Below are 20019 nucleotides of genomic sequence, written 5' to 3'. Positions count from 1 at the left end.
TTAGAGAGTTAAACACAAAATGCGGGCCTTAAGCAAAGGCATAGAGAACTTAGTATTAGAAAATAGTGGAGGCAATAAATTCACTAGAATACAGGACACTCTGACATGAAGAACATAAGAATGGGACAGAAAGAACTAAAAATGCTAGCACCACAAAAAAAGGAGATATAGAAGGGAAACAAAGGGAGATAAGAGATGAGCCCAAGAAATCAGGAACTCCTGCCAGACACTGGAAATCCCTGCCAAAGCACAAGGAAACTATCCAAATTAGGGAAGGTTCAAAAGTTTATGAAGATGATGGTGAAAGGACATGAGTTCATGACGATGAAGAACAGGATCGACCACCGAAGTTCTCCCCAAATTAGAGATCACGCCTCAAACTCCTCCTCAACTCTGCCTGTTATGAATATTAAAAGTAGATGTTGCAATATAATGAATATTCATAAAATGTGATGTAATTGCTTGGCAAAAAGTGTATAAAAAGCTCAGCTGTAAGTTTCTCGGAGGAGCAGTTTGTCCATGGCGACCTGGCTGCTCCCTGGCTGTAAATAAATACCTCCTGCTTATAGACCTGAAAATTCTGTCTCTGAGCAGTTCCTCTGCGTCTTCTTTGGGGCACAAATTGGCATCATTGCAGATGACAATGTCATGCTCATAGTCTAAGGAATCACAGGGATACTTTTTACAAGGCCTGTAGTGGCAGAACCTGGGCATTGGCTTTGAACTGAAGAGAAGAGTTTTATACTGGATAATAGGAAGAAATATTTAACAATAAGGGTGGCAAGAACTGGAAGAGGTTTCCAGAGAAGTGGATGTCCCATCCCTGCATTCGTCCAAGGTCAGGGAGAGTGAGTAACCTCAATTAGTAAGAGATGTCACTGTCCATGTCCAGGGACTTGGACCAGATGACTTTAGCCTCCCTTCCAAGCCAAATCCCATTCTGGGATTATTTCAGTCCCAAACTCCTTCTCCAAAGAATTTCCATGTGCGGACATGAATTGCCATGTTTTTTGGAGGAAACCCTTCTAAGCCAAAAGGTAAAAAAGTAATTCAAGACACTTCTAAATATCTGTGTGAAGGTTTCAACAAGTGGGTCAATGGTTTAGAACCTCCAGGATGACCTCACAAATGTGGGTGGGGTTTTCATGCTCAGGGTCTGGGCAAAAAGAAAGCACATTTGAGGACTGAGGAAGACTTGTCATGGGATGTCGAGGAAAGAAACAAAGGAAAGGGAATGGTGGGATCACGGCGGTTTCTGGAGGAACAAGCATGAGAAAAGAGAGAGAAAAGAGGCTGAAAAAGCTGGTCATGTTAAACAGGAGGCTGGTCAAGACACGTCCCTGGCTGTGCCCTGCAAGTGATCCCCACAGCCTGTCCCGTTTCTTAAGAACTCCATTGCCAAGAAGTTTCTGTGGGGAGGGACCTCTCTGCTCCTGGCACAGATTGTGGCCCAAGTTCCAGCCACTGCAACGGGAACCACAAGTAGTCAGGTCTTGTGTTTTTTGGAGGACCAAACTCTGCCCAGAATGGGGTGTGTGTGTTGGAGGCACAAAAGAGTGAGCCAAATGCAAAGTTAAACACCCAATGTACCCCTAACTTTGTCCCTAAGTCGGGGATGAGAATTGGACACAACATCTGCAGGGACAGATGGAGGGGTTTGTCCCCCTGGCCCTGCCCAGAAGGGACACCTTTCAGGAAGGGTTGTGGCCTTGGCTGTGCTGAGGGTTGAGCCGGGCAATGCAGCTTGGGATTGCAGTGGCACTGTCAGGGCTCTGCAGAGCTCCTGGCAGTTGATGCATTTGTCCCCAGCAATGGCAGAGAACTGCAGGGGTTGCAGTCAATCCCTTGTGCTCTTTGGGACCCCGACTGGCTCTGCTGAATGTCAGCAGGCCTGGAGTTCCCAGACTGTTCCTGCATCCAGGGTCGGGCCTGCAGTGACGTTTCTGCAGCATTCAATTGGCGCAGTGGCAGGATGGCCATGGATCCATTCCTGCAGAAACACAATGGGGCTCCATCCCAGGCAGGGATAGAATGGGCCCACAAATGTTGGAAGGATAAGAACCAGGGAGTTTTGGCCCTGTGGAACCCCCTGGATCCAAAGGAACCCTGGGACATGGGGGAACCTCCTGGAATCAAGGGGACATTGTGACCCTGCAGCACCTCATGGAACCAAAGGGAGTCTGGGACGTGGCAGGGCCTGATGGAAACAAAGGAACCTCCTGGGAACAAAGGGACCCCGGGACACTGCCAAAAGTCAGGGAGACAAAGGAACCCCAGGACACTGTGGAATCTCCTGGAATCCAGGGGCCATTGGAATACACTGGGGCCTCCTAGAACCAAAGGGAACATGGGACACTGGAACCTCATGGAATCAAATGGACCCCGGGAATTTGTGGAATGTCAGGGAATCAAGGGGCCTTTTGCTGCTCAATTTTCCCATCCTGAACTCTCTGGCCCAGGGGTCTGTGAGGCTGTTCTTGAAATGAGTCCTGCTGTCCAACTCAGTTCTCTCTGGGCTGTCATGTCGCCCCAGGGCTTGCTTTTCCAGGCCCAGGATGGTGCTCTGGGCAGTGCCCTGGGGCACAGGGTGTGTCTCCAGCCAGCCAGTGGTTGTGTCCACCACTGTCAGCACAGAGCCCTGGCCTTGGTGGGTTTCGGGAGTGTGCTGTGATCCATCTGCCAGGCCTGCCCAGATTTACATTTCAGCCATTGTCCCCCACCCCACAGAGGCGTCACTCGCTGGGCCTGTCTGAGTACAGCACATGTTTCACAGGGGAACTCCCCTGTTGCAAGAAGAGAGAAAGTTCTCACAGACGTGTCTGAGGCCCCTCTTGGGACACAGGGAGACCATAAATGGACAGGGGGAGAGCACAGCCTGGGAGTTAAGGGCATGCAAAAGGTGTTGTCATAAAGGCACCAGGGCACAGGTCTGTGAGAGTTTTCACCTGCAGCCTGATTTTTAGCAGCGTATTTAGAATTTCCAACTCCAAAATAAACTTTTCCTCAATATCTCAATCAAGGTACCTGCATGCTTCTCAATTCATACAGGAACCAAGAGGTCCCTGTGACAATGCAGGGCCTTATGGAAGCCAAGGGAATCTGGGGAAGTGTGGAACCTCCTGGAACAAAGGGTCCATTTTGGCATTGTGCAACCTCCTGGCACCAAAGGATCCCTGGGACTTGGTGGAGCCTCATGAAACCAAGGGGCCATTGAGGCACTGAGGGGCCTCATGGAACTAGTGGGACCTTTGACCCTGCAGAACCTCAGGGAATAGAAGGGCTGTTTTGACACTGCTGGGCCTCCTGGAAGTAAAGGAACTTTGCGACACTGCAAAACCTCCTGGAACAAAGGCTCCATTGGGATACCGTGGAGACTCATGGAATCAAGGGGCCATTTGGACATGGCAGGACCTCATGGAACCAAAGAATCCCTAAGAGTTTCGGAACCTCACTGAATCAAGGAGGCCATTGTGACACTGCAGGGCCTCATGGAACCAGAGGAATCCTGGAACACTGAGGAACCTCATGGGACCAACAGGCCATTGTGACACTGTGGGGTCTCATAGGAGCAAAGGAAACCTGGAAAACAGTGGAACCTCCTGGAACAAGGGGTCCCTTGGGACATTATCAAGCTCTTAGAACCAAAGGAACCTTGGGAGCTTTGTGGAATCAAGGGGTCATTTTGGCACTGCGGAACATCAGGGAATCAAGGGGCCACTGTGACATTGCCAAGCTCTTGGAACCAAAGGAATCCCGGAACACTGAGGAACCTCATTTGGGTTACGATTCAGATAGGGAATTTTCCCAGGTTTTCATGGGATGACTCATTATCCTGTGTTCCCCAGCTCTTACACCCATCCAAGTGAGCCGGATGGTTTATTGACAATGTGTCCCGAGGGGGGCCCCTCCGATGCCATAGAAACCCCTCCCCCTGGATTAGGAAACATTTGGAATTCATTTAGGAAACATTTGGAATTCAGGAGCTGTTCCAGTGGAGCATGAAAATGAACAGCAACTTTCCTAAAGCAAAGACCCAAGCAGAACAAAGGCAGGCCCCATGAGTGGCAGAGCAAAGGTCCCCCCATGGCTCTGTGCCTGTGGCCGCTGAGGCGTGCCGGGTCCCGGTGCAGCCGGGGCAGAGCGGTGGCTGCTCGCGAGCGGCACCCCGGCGGTGAGTGCGGCAGCCCCGTGGGGTGGCGAAGCCCAGTGGGCAGTGGCGGCTCCGGGCCACAGAGGCCGGCGGCAGCTGCTGTGGCGGCGGAGAAGCAGCGAGACTCGAGGCGCTACAGGAGGCCGGACCAACTTGCAGGCACACGGCAGTGTTGTGGAAGCGGGGCCGGCGGCTGCGGGGCAGCGCAGGCCAAAAATGGTAGCGGGGGCAGCTCGGGGCAGTGGCACGCCAGGCAGACACGGCCGTCCAGCGCTGCCGCCTCAGCCGCGCTCAGGGGATGGCGCGGCGGCTACAGGGGCAGCTGGCTGGGAAATCCCTCCGGGGCAGGCCTGGCACCAAAAAGGACAGGGCCCGCATGTTTCAGCTTGGTTCTCTGCAGTTCTCAACAGTATCTGAGCGCAGGAGGGGATGGGGAAATGAAGCTCAACCACAACAGGAGCTCCTGGAACTGAGTGGCCATTGGGGACACGGCAGGGCTCTGAAATCCAGGGGCGGTGGGACACTGGGGAGCCTTTGGAGCAAGGAACCTGGGATATTTTGGAGCCATTGTGACACTGCGGCGGCCCGGAACCAAAGGAACTGGGGACATAGTGGAAAATATGAAATATCGGGGCCATTGTGACCACTGAGGAACCTCATGGAACCAAGGAGCCATTGTGGACACTGAGGGGCTCATGGAACCAAAGGACCCTGAGAGTTTTTGCACCTCATGGAATCAAGGGGCCGTTTTCTGTAGGATTGCTCTGGCTCAGATAATACCTAAAACAATGGTAGAGAATACAAACAATGCAAGCTCTCTGTGGTGAGTTCCTGTGGTGTCAAGGGCTTTTTTAATGTTGAATTCTGCTAAACCCAAAATGCTTCATGAAACTTCAAACATATCCTGCTTTCTGAGATAAGCTGCTCCCTGGCCTGCAAATATGTCTGGCAGTCAAACCCTTGATAACTATAAAAGCCCCGTCCAACTTGCATGTGGCAGATTCTTCCACAGACTTCCTTGAAGTGTGTGGAGCTTCCCCCACGAAGCAGGGACAGCTCTTCATGGTCACTCCCCCAGGGGTTAAGTAAGATAGAACTACCCCCTGTCATTGTGGGGTGAGTTACCTCAATCTCTTCTTCAGGATTGTTTCTTTTTGCTGGCTTTGATCCAATTGCTTTAATAGAATGACTTTGACAGACTGCACTGTCCTATCTTACATGTAGGATTTGGGTTTTAAAAAGGATGACAGAGGGGCATCCTGGGAAATGAAGTCCCAAAGTACTCCCATGTACATAGGCAGTGAGATAGCCCACGGTGATTGGTCAGGGGAGTCATGTGTTGCTTTGAGGTGCATATATAAGCTGTGTCTCATTTGAAAAAGGGATTTGGTTGCTGAACACCCAACCAGTTGGGTCCATATGGCTTTATTTATTTATTATATTAATAAGCCATATCTGGTGTCCAGAATTGGGGCACTCCCTGTATCAGGGATGATTAGAAACTGCCTTGAAACAAGGAGAATTACAGTAGCGTTCGCATGAGCTTGTTGTAAAGCTGAGGAGTACTTTCTGAAGAAAAAAAAGCCAGATGTCGCATACTGAGCTAAAAGCAGCTGAAGGACATCGTTAAAGAAAGGACGTCGGGAACCAGTGTGAAAAGGACTGGGACGTCGTGCAGTAGGGACCGTGTTGGGAGCTCTGAGAATCTGAGTACTGTGTGCACGAGAGACCTGGTAGAGTAAGCTTTGAAAGAAAAGGCAAAGATACAGGAGAGCCCAGGTAAGAAGCCAGCATGGGAAGTTTAGGTTTAACGGAAATAGGCATAAATGCAAAAGCTTTGAGACAATTCAACAGAAACCTCGCAAACCAAGCAAGTTGGGTTTGAGTGTAGGAGGCTGGGGAGTAAAAGCAGGGAGAGGTAGGTTCGTCCAAATCATTTTAGTGGGGGAGAAGCTTATGTGCCCTTTATGAGGTTGCAAGCTGTGCTGGTGGTGGTACATGCCTTCGGTAGGGTCTCCCATGCCAGAGAGTTCAAAACTGAAGGGTCAGATAAAATGTGTCCATGGGCAGGATGGGCTCGCTAGCCTTCCGGCAGTCATCCTAGGAGAAGGACAACTCTAATTCCAAACCCGGGCAGATGGAGCTTGCTTAGCCCTGTAAGGCCATCCATCCAAGAGAAGGATACTCTAATTAAACCTATGTCCTGAGGATTTCGCTGTCACCATCCAAGCTTGCTAGGCCCTGGCAGATGAACCTTCGGAGTAGAGGGTGGGACCAGTTCTGATCATGCTGTGCCTCACCTAAAAAATCCACTGTGCAAGCTCAAAGGATATATCCACATCTGTAAAGCCCTGTAGTGACAGGTGAGGGTCAAAACAGCATGTGAAAGGTGCACTGGAAGCCACAGACCCAACCCTGCATGCAGGTTGTTCAGGACATTGGTTGCTTGAGGCTGACCCCAGAGATGACAGCCTTGTTTGGCAACATCCTGAATGACCAAGCAGCCTTTTTCAAGGAGAGCACGGAGAGAGGCCTAGAAAAGGTGGCTTAACCAAAGCTCATCTCCACCCTTCACCCCCTTGGTTAACTGCAGCCAACGGGCATCTTCTGATGCGGTCAAATGAAGATACAGTTAAAGAGACGAAGGCATACACCTGCCTTTAAAGGAGTGTTCAAATTGAACATGCTGGAACATCAGAACCTGCTCGATACTGCGAACAGTGGATGTCCTGAGCATCGCTCTGCCCTAATTGCCCATGAACTGTCATGACTTAACATTGACATTGCTGCTCTCAGTGAAGTTCGTCTCCATGAGGAAGGCAGCCTTAGAGAACATAGTGTCGCTTATACACTCTATTGGTCAGTAAATCCAGAACTGAAAGTCATCTTTCAGGAGTTGGCTTCATGATTAAAAACTCTATTGTCTCTAAACTTGAAAATTTGCCAACAGGTCACTCGAATCGTATTATCTCCTTACACCTTCCACTACACAACAAACAACACGTTGTCCTCTTTAGTATATATGCCCCAACTCTCCAAGCTGACCCTGCTGAAAAAGATAAATTTTACACCGACCTGCACCGCCTTACCCAAAAGGTTCCTGCAGATGATAAGATTTATCCTTGGTGATTTCAACGCCAGAGTAGGAAAGAACTTTGAAGCCTGGAAAGAAGTATTAGGCAAGCATGGTGTTGGAAACTGTAACGATAATGGACACCTTCTGCTAGAGTTTTGTGCGGAGCAGCAGCTCACCATCACCAACATTATCTTTCAGCAGAAAGATAGTCTGAAGACAACTGGATGCATCCTCGATCCAAGCATTGGTACTTCACTGACTACGTTTTGGTGTGACAGAGAAATGTTCACGATGTTCATCATACCCAAGTGATGCCTAGTGCAGAATGTCAAACAGATCATTGCCTTCTGCGTTGTAAACTTAACTTTCACTTTAAGTTCAAACCTAAAAGGGGCAGTATTCCAAGGAGGAGACTCCAAGTTAACAATCTTCAAACAACTACAGTGAGAGACAGATTCCAGGTAAATCTTCAAACTAGACTCGAAGATCATTCCATAGATCCCTCTCCTGAAACACTTTGGCAACATATTAAAAACAGCATCCTGCAGTCCTCTGAAGAATCCTTAGGGTTCTCCTTCAAGAAGAACAAGGACTGGTTTTATGAAAACAATCAAGAGATCCAGGAATTGTTGGTAAAGAAGAGAACTGCTCACCAAGCACACCTTGCTCAGCCATCTTGTTATGCAAGAAAAGCAACCTTTCGTCTTGCATGCACCAAGCTCCAACAGAAACTTCGAGACATCCAGAACAAGTGTTGGATCAATCTAGCAGAAAAGATTCAATTATGCACAGATTCGGGTGATTACAGAGGATTCTATGAGGCTTTGACAGCAGTGTACGGACCTACACACCAGGTTCAAAGCCCTTCACTCAGCACAGGTGGTCAAATGCTGACAGATAAAACCTCCATTCTGAATCGATGGTCTGAACATTTTCAGACTCTTTTCAGTACCAACTGTGTAGTTCAAGACTCAGCAATTCAGTCCATTACACAGCAACTGGTGAAGAATGAATTAGATACTGCCCCCACTATGGGAGAAACTCTTAAGGCCATACAGCAGGTGAAAACTGGTAAGGCAGCTGGGGTTGATGGAATTCCACCTGAAGTCTGGAAGTACGAAGGCCAAGCACTCCATGCTAAATTTCACGAGTTTGTGGTGCACTGTTGGGAACCAGGCGAACTACCATCAGACCTTCGTGACGCAGTCATCATCACCTTGTATAGAAGAAAGGAGATAAATCAGACTGTTTAAATTACCGTGGTATCACTCTGCTCTCCATTGCTGGCAAGATCGTGGCAAGAATACTTCTGAACAGACTAACACCTGCTATAGTAGAAGAACTTCTACCTGAAAGTCAAGGTGGTTTCAGAGCCAACAGGAGTACCACAGACATGGGATTTGTTCTCAGACAACTGCAAGAGAAGTGTAGGGAACAGAACAAAGGTCTCTATGGAACCTTTGTTGATCTCACCAAGGCTTTTGATACTGTGAGCAGAAAAGGTCTGTGGCAGATTTAGAAACATTTAGGATGTTCCCCCAAGTTCCTTAAAATGATCATCTCACTCCATGAGGATCAGCACGGCCAAGTCAGATATGGCAATGCACTTTCTGAGTCCTTTCTAATAACCAATGGTGTGAGACAAGGTTGTGTTCTTGAACCAACCCTATTCACAATCTTCTTCAGCAGGATGCTCCAAAGGGCCATGGTAGACCTCAATGAAGAAGATGGTATCTACATTTGATATCGTACCGATGGAAGCCTATTCAACCTAAGGCAACTGAAGGCCCACGCTAAGACCTTGTCATGGTTTGAGAGCTCCAAAAACCCAATTCCCTAGTCCAAGCCCCTCTCACATCTCAACCCAATGTGAGATGGGTTTTCCAGACACCACACGAGACTTAAATGGGGGAAAGGGAATATATTACAATGACTGTACAAATAAATACTACAGTACACTATATACAATCTTAGCTATCTCTACCATGACATAAAAGTATTTACAGTGGATCAAATCTCTTCTCCCCTCCAAATAAAAGTCCCGGAGGGAAGAAGGAAAAAATCCTTTTCCACTCTCAGAACAGCAATGTCTCTAAGGCAGCAGGCATCTATCCTCTTCTCATGCAGCAGCTGTAGCTGGATCTCTGCCAGTACTCATGAGAGGGTATCCAAGTCCTCTTGGTCACTCGTCTTCAAGCGAGGGTCTTCTTTTCCGTGGGTTACATTCACCCGGACACAGTCGTTTCACCACGGTCATATCACAAAGATCAGGGGTCTTGCTGACGGTCCGTATCTTCAGGGGATTCAAGTCCCCCTTTGCAGAGCTCTGTGCTCTGTCTCAAGCAGCGGGGGGGGGGCAAGGTCACCCTCTCCACATTCTTTGAGCTTTTCAGTTTTTTTTTGTAGTGCTGTAGCACTCTGTGGTGGGGGGAAACAGTTTTCCCCCTGAAGTTAAAATGGTAAAACCCCAGGGGGTGGTGACCCTTGAAGTTTTGAGGTTTTCCCAATGAACGCTTCTGCAAAATATAAACATATCACAAGCAGAACAAAGAGAAAGCTAGTTGTTAGTTGTTGTGGAAGAGGTAGCCATGTTCTGAGGCCACGAGGAAGGGGCTTGGAGCCCCTTGGGGCCTCTGGGCCCCCCAGCCCCGGCTGGGGGGGGGTTGCAGGGACTTGGAACAGTGTAATGCTGGGCTAAGTACCTGTGGCTGAAAGCTAAAGAAGTTTTCTCCACCGTGAGTGAGCAGAGACAGAGCAGCAGCAGAAGCAGGGTCCAGACACTGTGGCTGAGAGCCAAAAGATAAGAAAGCAGCAGAGGCGGCTTGCAGCCAGGCAAGAAGACACAGAGATGTCTAATGAAGAGAAGAGAGAGTAAGACTAAGCTCTACACAGAGTTTTGGGGGTAAGAACTGAACTAGACCCCCCAAACCCTTTTGAGACCCCTCTTAAGTTGAGGTGGTGGACTCCTACTGGATGGAAGTCTTAAAATGCAACATGCAGCACCAGAGAGAGAGAAGCTGAAAAGCTCAAAGCGCCCTGGAAAGCTGGACCGGGATGGAGAAGGAATGTGGAGAGGGTGACCTTGCCCCCCCTCACCCCCCCCGCTGCTTGAGACAGAGCACAGAAGCTCTGGTAGAACTTCTGAGGCAAAGACTTTCAACTGAAAGCTGCCCAAGACGTTCCAACTCAGAGGTGAATCCCCTAAGGAAGGGACTTTCATGAAGATGCCCCTGCACTTCGTGATATGCCTGTGGTGAAGCGAGTTTTGTCCCTGCTAGCAGTCCACAGGTGAGACCTTTGCTTGGAGTCGAAGGGCAAGAGGGGTGAAAGGAGACCCCTCTGTATTGAAAAGAGATCCAGCTACAACAATCCAGTTACAACTGCTGCATGGAAGACAGAAGAGAGGCTGCTGCTGTAAATGTGGAAAGGATCTTTCCTTCTTCTCTCCTGGACTTTTATTTGGAGGGGAGAAGAGATTTGATCCATTGTAAATATTTATGTCATGATAGAGATAGTTAAGATTGTATATAATGTATTGTAGTATTTATTTGTACAGTCATTGTAATATATTCCCTTTCCCCCATTTTGAGTCTTCTGTAGTGTCTGGAAAGCATCTCACACCGGGTTAAAATGTGGGAGGGGGCTTGACCTAGGGAACTGGATTTTTTTAGAGCTCTCAAACCATGACACACTCCAAGACTAAAAGTCCATCATCCCTTCCTTTCTAGGAGGGGTCTCCATGGAGTTTGGGGGTCTTTGGTTCAGTTCTTACCCCAAAAACTGTCTGTAGAGCTTAGGTCTGCTCTCTCTCCTGCTGGCTCTCTTTCTTGGCTCTCTCAGACATCTCTGTGTCTTCCTTGGCTGCATACTGTTTGCTGCTGCTTCTCCAGTTCAGTTCTTATCTGTTGGCTTTCAGCCATAGCCTCTGTTCACTGCTGTCTGTGCTGCTGCTCCTGCTGCCCACTCAAGGTGGAGAAAACTCTTTCAGCTTTCTAGCTACAGGCACTTAGCCCAGTCTAACACTGTTCCAGGTCCCTGCAGCCCCAGCCGGGCGCGGGGGGCCAGAGCCCCCCAGGGGCTCCTGCCCTCACTTCTGGTGGCTTTACAACATGGCTACTTCTTCAATAACAACTACAACTACCTTCTTTCCATTCTGCTTGTGATATGTTTATATTTTGCAGAAGCGCTCATTGGCTCAAAACTTCAAGGGTCACCACCCCCTGGGGATTTACCATTTTATAGCTTCAGGGGGAAAACAGTTTTCCCCCTACCACAGACCTTAAACCATCTTGTCCGGGAGCTGCTTTACGCTGACGACGACACCCTCATCGGCAACACAGAAGTAGCTCTGCAGCGTTTAACATCCTGCTTTGCAGAGGCTGCTGAGCTTTTGGGGTTGGAAGTCAGCCTGAAGAAGACAAAAGTTTTCTATCAACCTGTACTTCAGGAAGTCTTCCATCATCCCCACATCACCATTGGCAAATCAGAGCTCAAATCAGTCCAGCAGTTTAATTATCTGGGAAGCATCAGCTCCTCGGACGGTAGGATTGACAAAGAGACAACAGGTTAGCAAAGGTATAGAGAGCTTTTGGAAGACTTCATAAAAGAGTTTGGTGAAATAAACACCTGAAGAAAAGTATAAAGACCAGCGTTTACAGAGCCATTGTACTCTTTTATATGGGTCTACATCATAGGTCATCTACCGCCACCACCTGCGACTCTTAGAACACTTCCATCAACGCTGTCTCCGTACAATCCTAAACATCCAACGTACAGATTATGTGATTAATGTGTCTGTTCTAGAACAAGCAGTAATCACAAGTATTGAGGCCATGTTGCTGAGAACACAGCTGCGCTGGGCAGGGCACGTCTCCAGGATGAAGGAACACCATCTCCCTAAGATCGTGCTTTATGGTGAACCTGCCACCGGCTGCCGCAAGAGAGGAGCCCTGAAGAGGAGATACAAGGACTCCCTGAAACAACATCTCAGCCTTGGTCATATAGATCATCATCACTGGTCTACTCTGGCCTCCAATCAGGACGTGTGGAGACACACTATCTATAACGCTGCTGCTTCTTTTGAGAACACATACAGGTTCACTCTCGAGGAGAAAAGACAACGCAGAAAGAACCGTGTCTTGTCGATACCATCCAAGGAGTCTTTCTGTTGTGCTTTTTGCAACTGGACTTGTCTATCTCACATTGGCCTTTTTGAGCCACCAGCGTGCTTGCAGCAAATGTGGGTAGAGTCCTTCCCAAATCTTCTTTCGTGAAGCCCAGCCATGATGATTATAAACACTAAAACAACCAGGAGTACAGGATAAGATAGGACAGTGCTCTACACTAAAGCAATTGTTAAGTAATTCCACTAAAGCTGGCAAAAGAAAAAATTCTTATTTAGAGATGGATGGAACTCCCCCAGACCAATGCTCGTGGGGAGATCTCTGCTCTCAACCTCCAGGAGTGACCTTGGGGGCTCCCCAGCCAAGGCAGGAATCTCCACACACCCCCCCAAGAAGGGTTCTGTTGGAAGAACCTGCCCCTGTGAAAGGGGACTGGCCCTTTCTGGTCAAAAGGGATGGACTGACAGTCACTGGACTCCAGGGGTTGCCTCACCATCAGGGAGTTCATTCGGGGTGGAAGCAGTGGTCGAAGCTCTTCCTGCAGTTGGGGCACTGGTAGTGCTTCTCTTACCGATGGGTCCGTTGGTGTTTGTTGAAGGCAGAGCTGTCAGTGAAGCTCTTCCCACACTCCCCACACTTGTAGGGCCTCTCCCCAGTGTGTATGCGTTGATGGATGACAAGGTAGGAATTCCGGTTGAAGCCCTTCCCACAGTCGGTGCAGCGGAAGGGCCTCTCCCCTGTGTGTGCCCGCTGGTGCCTGAGGAGATCTGAGCTGGTCTGAAACCCCTTCACATTCCAAGCACTTGTAGGGACGTTCGCTGTGGTGATGGTGGGTACGGAGGGTGGAGCTGTCACTGAAGCTCTTCCCACATTCCCTACATGTGTAAGGCTGTTCACCATGGATGCGTCGGTGTTTGTAGAGGTGGGAGCTCTGTCTGAAGCTCTTCCCACATTCCCCACACGTGTAGGGTCTTTCCCCGGTGTGGATGCGACGGTGGGCGAGGAGGTTGGAGTTGTCACTGAAGCTCTTCCCACATTCCCCACACGTGTAGGGTCGTTCCCCTGTGTGGATGTGCTGGGTGGGTGAGGAAATTGAAGCTCTGGTTGAAGCTCTTCCCACACTCCCCACATGTGTAGGGTCGTTCCCCGGTGTGGATGCGAAGGTGGGTGGGAGGGTAGAGTTGTAACTGAAGCTCTTCCCACATTCTCTACATGTGTAGGGCCATTCCCCAGTGTGGATCAGCTGGTGCTTGAAGAGGTTGGAGCTCAGGTTGAAGCTCTTCCCACACTCCAAGCACCTGAAGGGTTTCTCTCTGCTGGGAGGCTGCTCAGAGACCACCAGGTCAGAGTTCTCGTTCAAGCTCCGGCCGCCTTCCTGGCACAGGCTGGTTCTTTCCTCCTCAGAGCACCCTGGGCTGGCTTTGGAGCCCCTCCTGTGGGGGGGATCTCCGGCCCTTTTCCTCCCTGCTGCCTTCCTGCACCATGGAGCCCTTCAAAACGGCCTCTCCCAGGCTCTGGGGGGGATTTGTCCTCCGGGCTCTCCGTCCTCAGCTCGGGGCCTGGGGCAGGAAGTGAGAAGGACAGGGAGGGGATTTGCCTCTGGCCCACAGGGAAGGCCAAGGACATCCCCCCAACTTCGGCCTCAGCAGGACGGCAGCGGCAGTGGGGTTGTCCTGCAGCCAGGGCCATGCTCGGCTGCCAGAGCCAGCACAACACTGGCCAAAGGGGCACTGACTTCCTCCTCACCTGCCTGGGGGGCCCGCAGCATCTTCCTCGCAGCCTCCTCCTCCATCTGGCCAAGCTTTGGGAAGGAGAAATCCTGATGGGGGAAACAAGGGCTGAGTGTGTTGGCTTGGGGGTTCCTCCTGCCCAAGTCCATCTCTAGAACTCACCAGGCATCCTGTGTCCATAAAAACCTCCAAAACAACAAGATTCAGTCCAGAAAAACCCAAACCACTGAGATTCAGGAAAAAACCCCCTCAGAAATAGCAAGAAGACCCTCGCCCCCCCAAACTGCAAAAAGTTAAGATCCAGCCAAAAAATACTCCAAAATATGAAGGTTACCCCCAAAAAATTTTCCTAGAAGTTCCCCCTCTCTGGTCTCTACCCTCTGGGGTTCAGAGGGTCTCCCCTGTCTGAGATGCTGGGGGTCCCACTTATGGATGCTGGGAGTGTTGGGGGTCCTAAGGGTCCCTTCTCCTCTGACTCTTGCCTTCAGGGTGCCGCGTTCCCAGACATTCTCCCTCTCCAGGTTCTCCACCTTGTTGTCCTGGGATCCCAGGGGTCCCCACTGTCCAGGCTTCCCTTTCTCCGCACCCCCCGTTTCAGGCTGCCGAGGTCCCCCAGCGGCATCATCCTGCTCCGCCCTCCACACTCGGCAGCTCCCGGGCTCCACACCCAGCCCCGGCACTCTCAGGGGGTCCCAAAACCGCTGTGTCCCCCCTGCCGGCACCAGGCTGACAATGGAGCGGGGCCTGACCCAGCAACACCAACCCCCAACACAGGGGGGGACCCGCATCCCCCCGCCCAGCGTCGGGGCTCTGCCACCAACCCAGCCCGGCACCCCCAAAAAACTCCTCCCGCCCACCCCCAAGAGCCCCCAGGGGCACAACCCAGCACAGGGGCCAGCTGTGCCCAAGGCAACCAAACACTCCCACAGGTGGGGGGACACCAGAGGCTGCCCCAGGGCAACAAGAGCAGGTTGTGGATCGGGCCCCCGACACGTTGGCGGACTCTGGGTTCAGCCTGACCAGGGCAATTTGGCACCAACAGCAGGGCCCCAACTGCTGGCTCAGCACAGGGGGCCCCGAGCTACCCCCTCTCCAGGCTCTCGGGGCTCTCGCAGCTCCCCCCTCTCTCCAGCCGCCCCCGTTCTCCAGGGATCAAGGCATGGGGACACTGAGGCACCCCCACGGTAACCCTGCTCCCACTGTCCCCCCTCCCCTTAGCCCCCTCTCCCACCCCTTTCCCACTGGCCCCCCAAACCCCAGCTCCCTTTGGGGGTGACCCACCGCCCCTTGTGCTCCCTTTGGGGGTCCAACCCGCTCTTTTTGCTTCTCTCATCCCTTTCTCATCGTGGCCGCTCCGCTCACCGACGAGCAGGAAGGGCAGGGACAGGGGCAGAGCAGCAACAGCAACAGCAGGAGAACAACACCCTCCCCCATCCCGCGGGTATCTGGGAAGGGGGAACGTTCAAAATATCCTGGGGGGAGTGCGGGGGGTCGGGACATACACGGGCTGCCAGCACAGATTTCCCTGAAAGTCTGCAGTGAGTCAAGTTCTGGAGAGGAGATTGTGCCCCAGGCATGGGATTGCAGAGAGTCTCTCAGGTCCCCAGCAGGAATCAGCAACCAGAAATACACACAAAATGCCCCCTGAAGATTTCTGCAGGAGTGTCCTGTAGGGAGGGGACAGTGTCACCCCGCCAGGGCAGGGCTGGTAAGTGGGAGGCTGCTCCAGGGCTCTGCAAGAGGCCTCATGCTCTGCTCAGCCCCAGCAGTGCTGGTACCACACCCCCGGCTGCCCCGGCCCTGGGCAGCTCTGCTGCCACAGGCTGTGCCCTCACCGTGGCCCTGCAATGGCCCTGCCTGTCCCTCAGCCGTGGCCCTGCCCACATCCTGTCCCTTGGCTCTCTCTCTGCCAGCTCAGTGTGGGGCACAGGGCTGGGGGTCCCTCCCGCACCCCTGGGCAGCGGCGTTGGCTGGGGGGATGTGAGGGCTGGGCCTGCTCAGTACAGCCCTGGCCTTGTACCCAGTGCCTCTTTCCTGCCCCACACAAGAGCTTCCCGGCCCCCCCAGGGCTCCCCTGCTGCTGCCTTGCTCCTGGCCTGCTTTGTGCTGTCCTTGGCTGGGGGCAGCTGCAGGGGGGGGATGGCAGCAGCTTCAGCTCCACGGCACTTCCTGGGGGGAGCTCAGCCCGGGGGGGAGGGCAGGGACTGATGGGGATGGACAGGGGCCCAGCAGGGACAGCCAGGGCCTGCAGGGGAAGGCACAGGACAACCTGGCCCCCCACACTGACAGGGCTGTCTCTGCTCCTCCTTGCGGCTCCGTGGCCAAGCACAGTTTGTGTTCCTGGGTGCCCACCATCTCAGCACTTGCAGCCGCTCAAATCAGCGCCCGCAGCTCTGCAGCAAAGCCCCAGCTCACTGGGACACAAGGGATGGACACAGCACCTTCTCGGGGCTGGGCAGCACCATGGGGCTCTCCTTCCTCAGCAGCACCTATGCCTTGCATTATTCTCAGGCTACCTCAGGGAGCTCTGGGCTCACCTCTGTGCACTTCTCAGCCTAACTCAGGGCCTGGGCAAGGACAGGAACCTGCGGGGAGGGGAGATGAGGTGCAAGCTGAGGGCTGCCTGCTTGCACTGGGCTGGGGGTTTCTTTCTCCTTCTACAACCATCCCAGAACTTATTCTGCTTTTCTAACATCACACTGGGCACACTCTGCCTCCTGTTCATCCACATCCCACCTTTCTGCCTGCATGCTCTCCAGCCACTCTGGCCCCAGTCTGGGGGGCTGACGGGGCTTGTTGTGGCCAAAGGGCAGGACCCGGCCCTTGGCCTGCTTGAACTCATCCCCTTGGAATCAGCCCATGGATCCAGCTTGGCCAGGTCCCTCTGCAGAGGCCCTCCTGCCTTCCAGCACATCAACACACTCCCAGCTTGGTGGCAGCTGCACATTGCTGATGAAATGCCGGTTCTGTAGGAGCTTGGAGATGCTCAAGGGGCAGTAGGACCAAGTCAGGGGCATGGGGGGGGCATGGGGGTTTGGGGTGCGGGAGGGTCCTGGGGAGCTGGGAAGGGGCTTTGGGGATTGGGGGTACAAACCAGGACAGACCAGGACAGACCAGCACAGACCAGTACCTCCTCACTGCTCCCCAGATCTCTCCTGGAGCTGGGTCACATTGTCCTGGGACACCTGAGCCCCCCCCAGTGCCCTCCCTGTACAGCCCAGTGCCCCCAGTACAGCCCACTGTGTTCCTGTCCCAGGGTGCTGGGTGATCCCTCTTTGGGGGTTGGAAGGGATTTGAGGGGGGGGCTGGGGAGATTTGGGGGAATGTGGGGGGGTTGTATGGGGATTTGGGGGGCTTGGGGGGCTTCGGGTGCATTTGGGGGAGTTAAAAGGATCTTGGGGGCATTGGGGGGTCAAAGGTATTTGGGGGGAGGGGACATGTGGGGGTAAGGGGGCTTGGGGGGGAGAGGAGGGACTGCACCATGAGCAGTGAATCCTGAGACCCCTTGGTGTCCCCAAGACCCTCTTGGTTTCACTAATTCCTCCCCTGACACCCCAAGACACCCTGGTCTCCCCAGGGCCTCCCAATGGCCATTATTCCCCCCTTAGCACTCCCAATTCCACTGTCCCCAAACACCATCCCTGATGTCCCCAACCCTCCATCTCACCCCAAGAGCCCCCCCTGGACCCTCTGACCGAAAACGCCCCCCCACCCCTGCTCACAGAAAGGCCAAGGGCATCTGGGGACACACTGGGGACAGTTGGGGGTCTTTGCAGGGCACTGGGTCATTACTGGGGATACTGGGACACACTGGGGGAACTAGGGAGCACTGGGAGGGACTGGGGGTTACTGAGGGATGCTGGGAGGGCACTGGGAGGGACTGGAGGTGAACTGGGGCACACTGGGTCACTGGCAGAGAACTGGTAATTACTGGGGATTACCAGGACACATGGGGGACACTGGGAGGTTACTGGGCCATACTTGGGTTACTGGGTGCTCACTGAAGGATCACTGGCCCATACTTGAAAGCAGTGGGAGGTCACTGGGACACACTGGTGGTTACTGAGGGGATTACTAGGTCGTACTGAGGGTCACTGGGAGGTCATTGGATATACTGGGGCACTCGGATCCCCTTACCCGATGTGGTACATCTCCCTCCCCTGGATTTTGGGGGCATCCCTAGGACCCCTGGGGGCTGGGGGACCCCCTGCACCCCACTGCTGGGCTTTAGGGAACCCCACAAATCCCCTCAAAACCCTTGAAATCCACCCCTTGACCCACCAAAACCTCCTCAAGGTCCCCTCAAATCCCCTCAGAGACCTCATCCCTCCCCAGCACCCCCTAAACCCTCTCAGTGATCCGCAAAATCCATCTGGGACCCTCAAGCCCATTCAGGGATCCCCCAATCTTTCTCAGGGACCCTCAAAACCGTCTGGGATCCCTTAAACCCCCTAGAGACCCCAAAAATGCCTGAAAGGTCCTCGCAAAGCCCCCCCAGCACCCCCAAACCCCTTCAGAGATCCCCCAAGCCCACCTAGGACCCCACAATCTCCTCAGAAACCAAAACTCCCTCAGGGACTCCCAGACCCCTTCGAGGACCTTTAACTTTCCCCCCGAATCCCCTCAGGACACCGATCCCCTCAGGGACCCCTAAAAACGTCCCCGGGAACCCCGAACTCCTCCGTTAAACCCTCCCGAGCCCTCCAACCCACAGCCGCGCTCCCCGCAGCCCCCGAGGGGATCCCCAGACCCCGCTCTCGCTCGCCGCCCCCCCGCCAGACTCACAACGGCAAACAGGTCCCGCCGCCATCACGGATTCCCGGCAGCCAACATGGCGCCCGCTCTGCGCGTGCACCGCCTGGACTGACCCGCGCCGCAGCCAATCAGCGCGCGGTCACTGCCTTTGCCCGCCCCGCTCCGCGCGGTGCATTGTGGGAGTGGAAGTCCTTGCGGAACAGGTTCGACCTTTTTGGGTTTTAGTTTTTCTGTCTTTATTTTCTCCTTTTTCTTTCTTACTTTTATTTCTTTTTTTATTTCTTTTTTTATTTCTCTTTTTCTTTTTTTATTTCTCTTTTTTCTTTTTTACCCTCTTTTTTCTTTGTTCTTTCTTTTTTTTTTTCTCATTTTTTCCTGTTTTTTCTTTTGTTTTTTCTCTAAAGTTTAGACAATTTTAGGAATAAATTTAAAAGCCAACATAGTGCTATAAATGTAGGATGTAAATGTAAGGAAGTAGTAATGAAATCTCTGGCAAGACTTCACTCATACTGTGCTCACTAATCCTTACCACATCATCAAAATTGGGTTTCTTAAAATGTGAGAAGACAGTTGATCCTAGGAATAAAAGTTATCAGCTGTGAAGACAAGAACAGAAAAGCCCTCCTTCTGAAACAGTCACAGAAAAGGCAAATAACAGAGACACAAATATGAAGTGATGAAAGGCAGTTCACACAAGAAACGTTTTAGATCTATGCAGAAGAATTACAAGCATTGCCCCATTTTGACTAATTCTTCCTTACTTTATTTGCTATGATAAATAGCACAACTGTCTGCTTAAAACTGGGAGAATTTTACTGATTAATACACTACAGACCACTGAGAGTTTGTGTGCCAGTTCTGCTTCTCACTTGCTCAGTAAAGCTGAGCAGAACTTCTGATTAGACAGAAATGCCAAGTGGCTGCAGACTGGGCTAGAAGGGAGCAAATCACCCTGAAAAACAAAGTCCCAGTGCTCCCTGTGAGTGCAGAAGAGTAGGGACGGTGTCAGGAAAGACATCTCCTGAGAGGAACACAAACTGAACTCAAGTCTATTTTCCTTTTGTCTTCTATCAAAGTTATTTGGGAGACAGTTGTGACAGTTTTTCTCTAAAATGAAGGTAGAAGGCCAAATCTTGATTTCCTTGACTTTGGCATTATTGATGTATTTGGATACTTTTTCATTCC

At 52.0% G+C, this 20019-nt stretch overlaps 1 pseudogene; it reads right to left on the bottom strand.

Annotated features, from left to right (window-relative positions):
- Positions 1-12623: 12623 nt before the first annotated feature.
- LOC116781322 lies at positions 12624-14141 on the bottom strand (annotated as a pseudogene).
- Between the last annotated feature and the right edge of the window lie 5878 nt (positions 14142-20019).

Source organism: Chiroxiphia lanceolata (assembly GCF_009829145.1).
Source record: "Chiroxiphia lanceolata isolate bChiLan1 chromosome W unlocalized genomic scaffold, bChiLan1.pri scaffold_40_arrow_ctg1, whole genome shotgun sequence".
Taxonomy (NCBI): Eukaryota; Metazoa; Chordata; class Aves; order Passeriformes; family Pipridae; genus Chiroxiphia; species Chiroxiphia lanceolata.
This window is presented reverse-complemented; position numbering and strand designations above follow the sequence as displayed.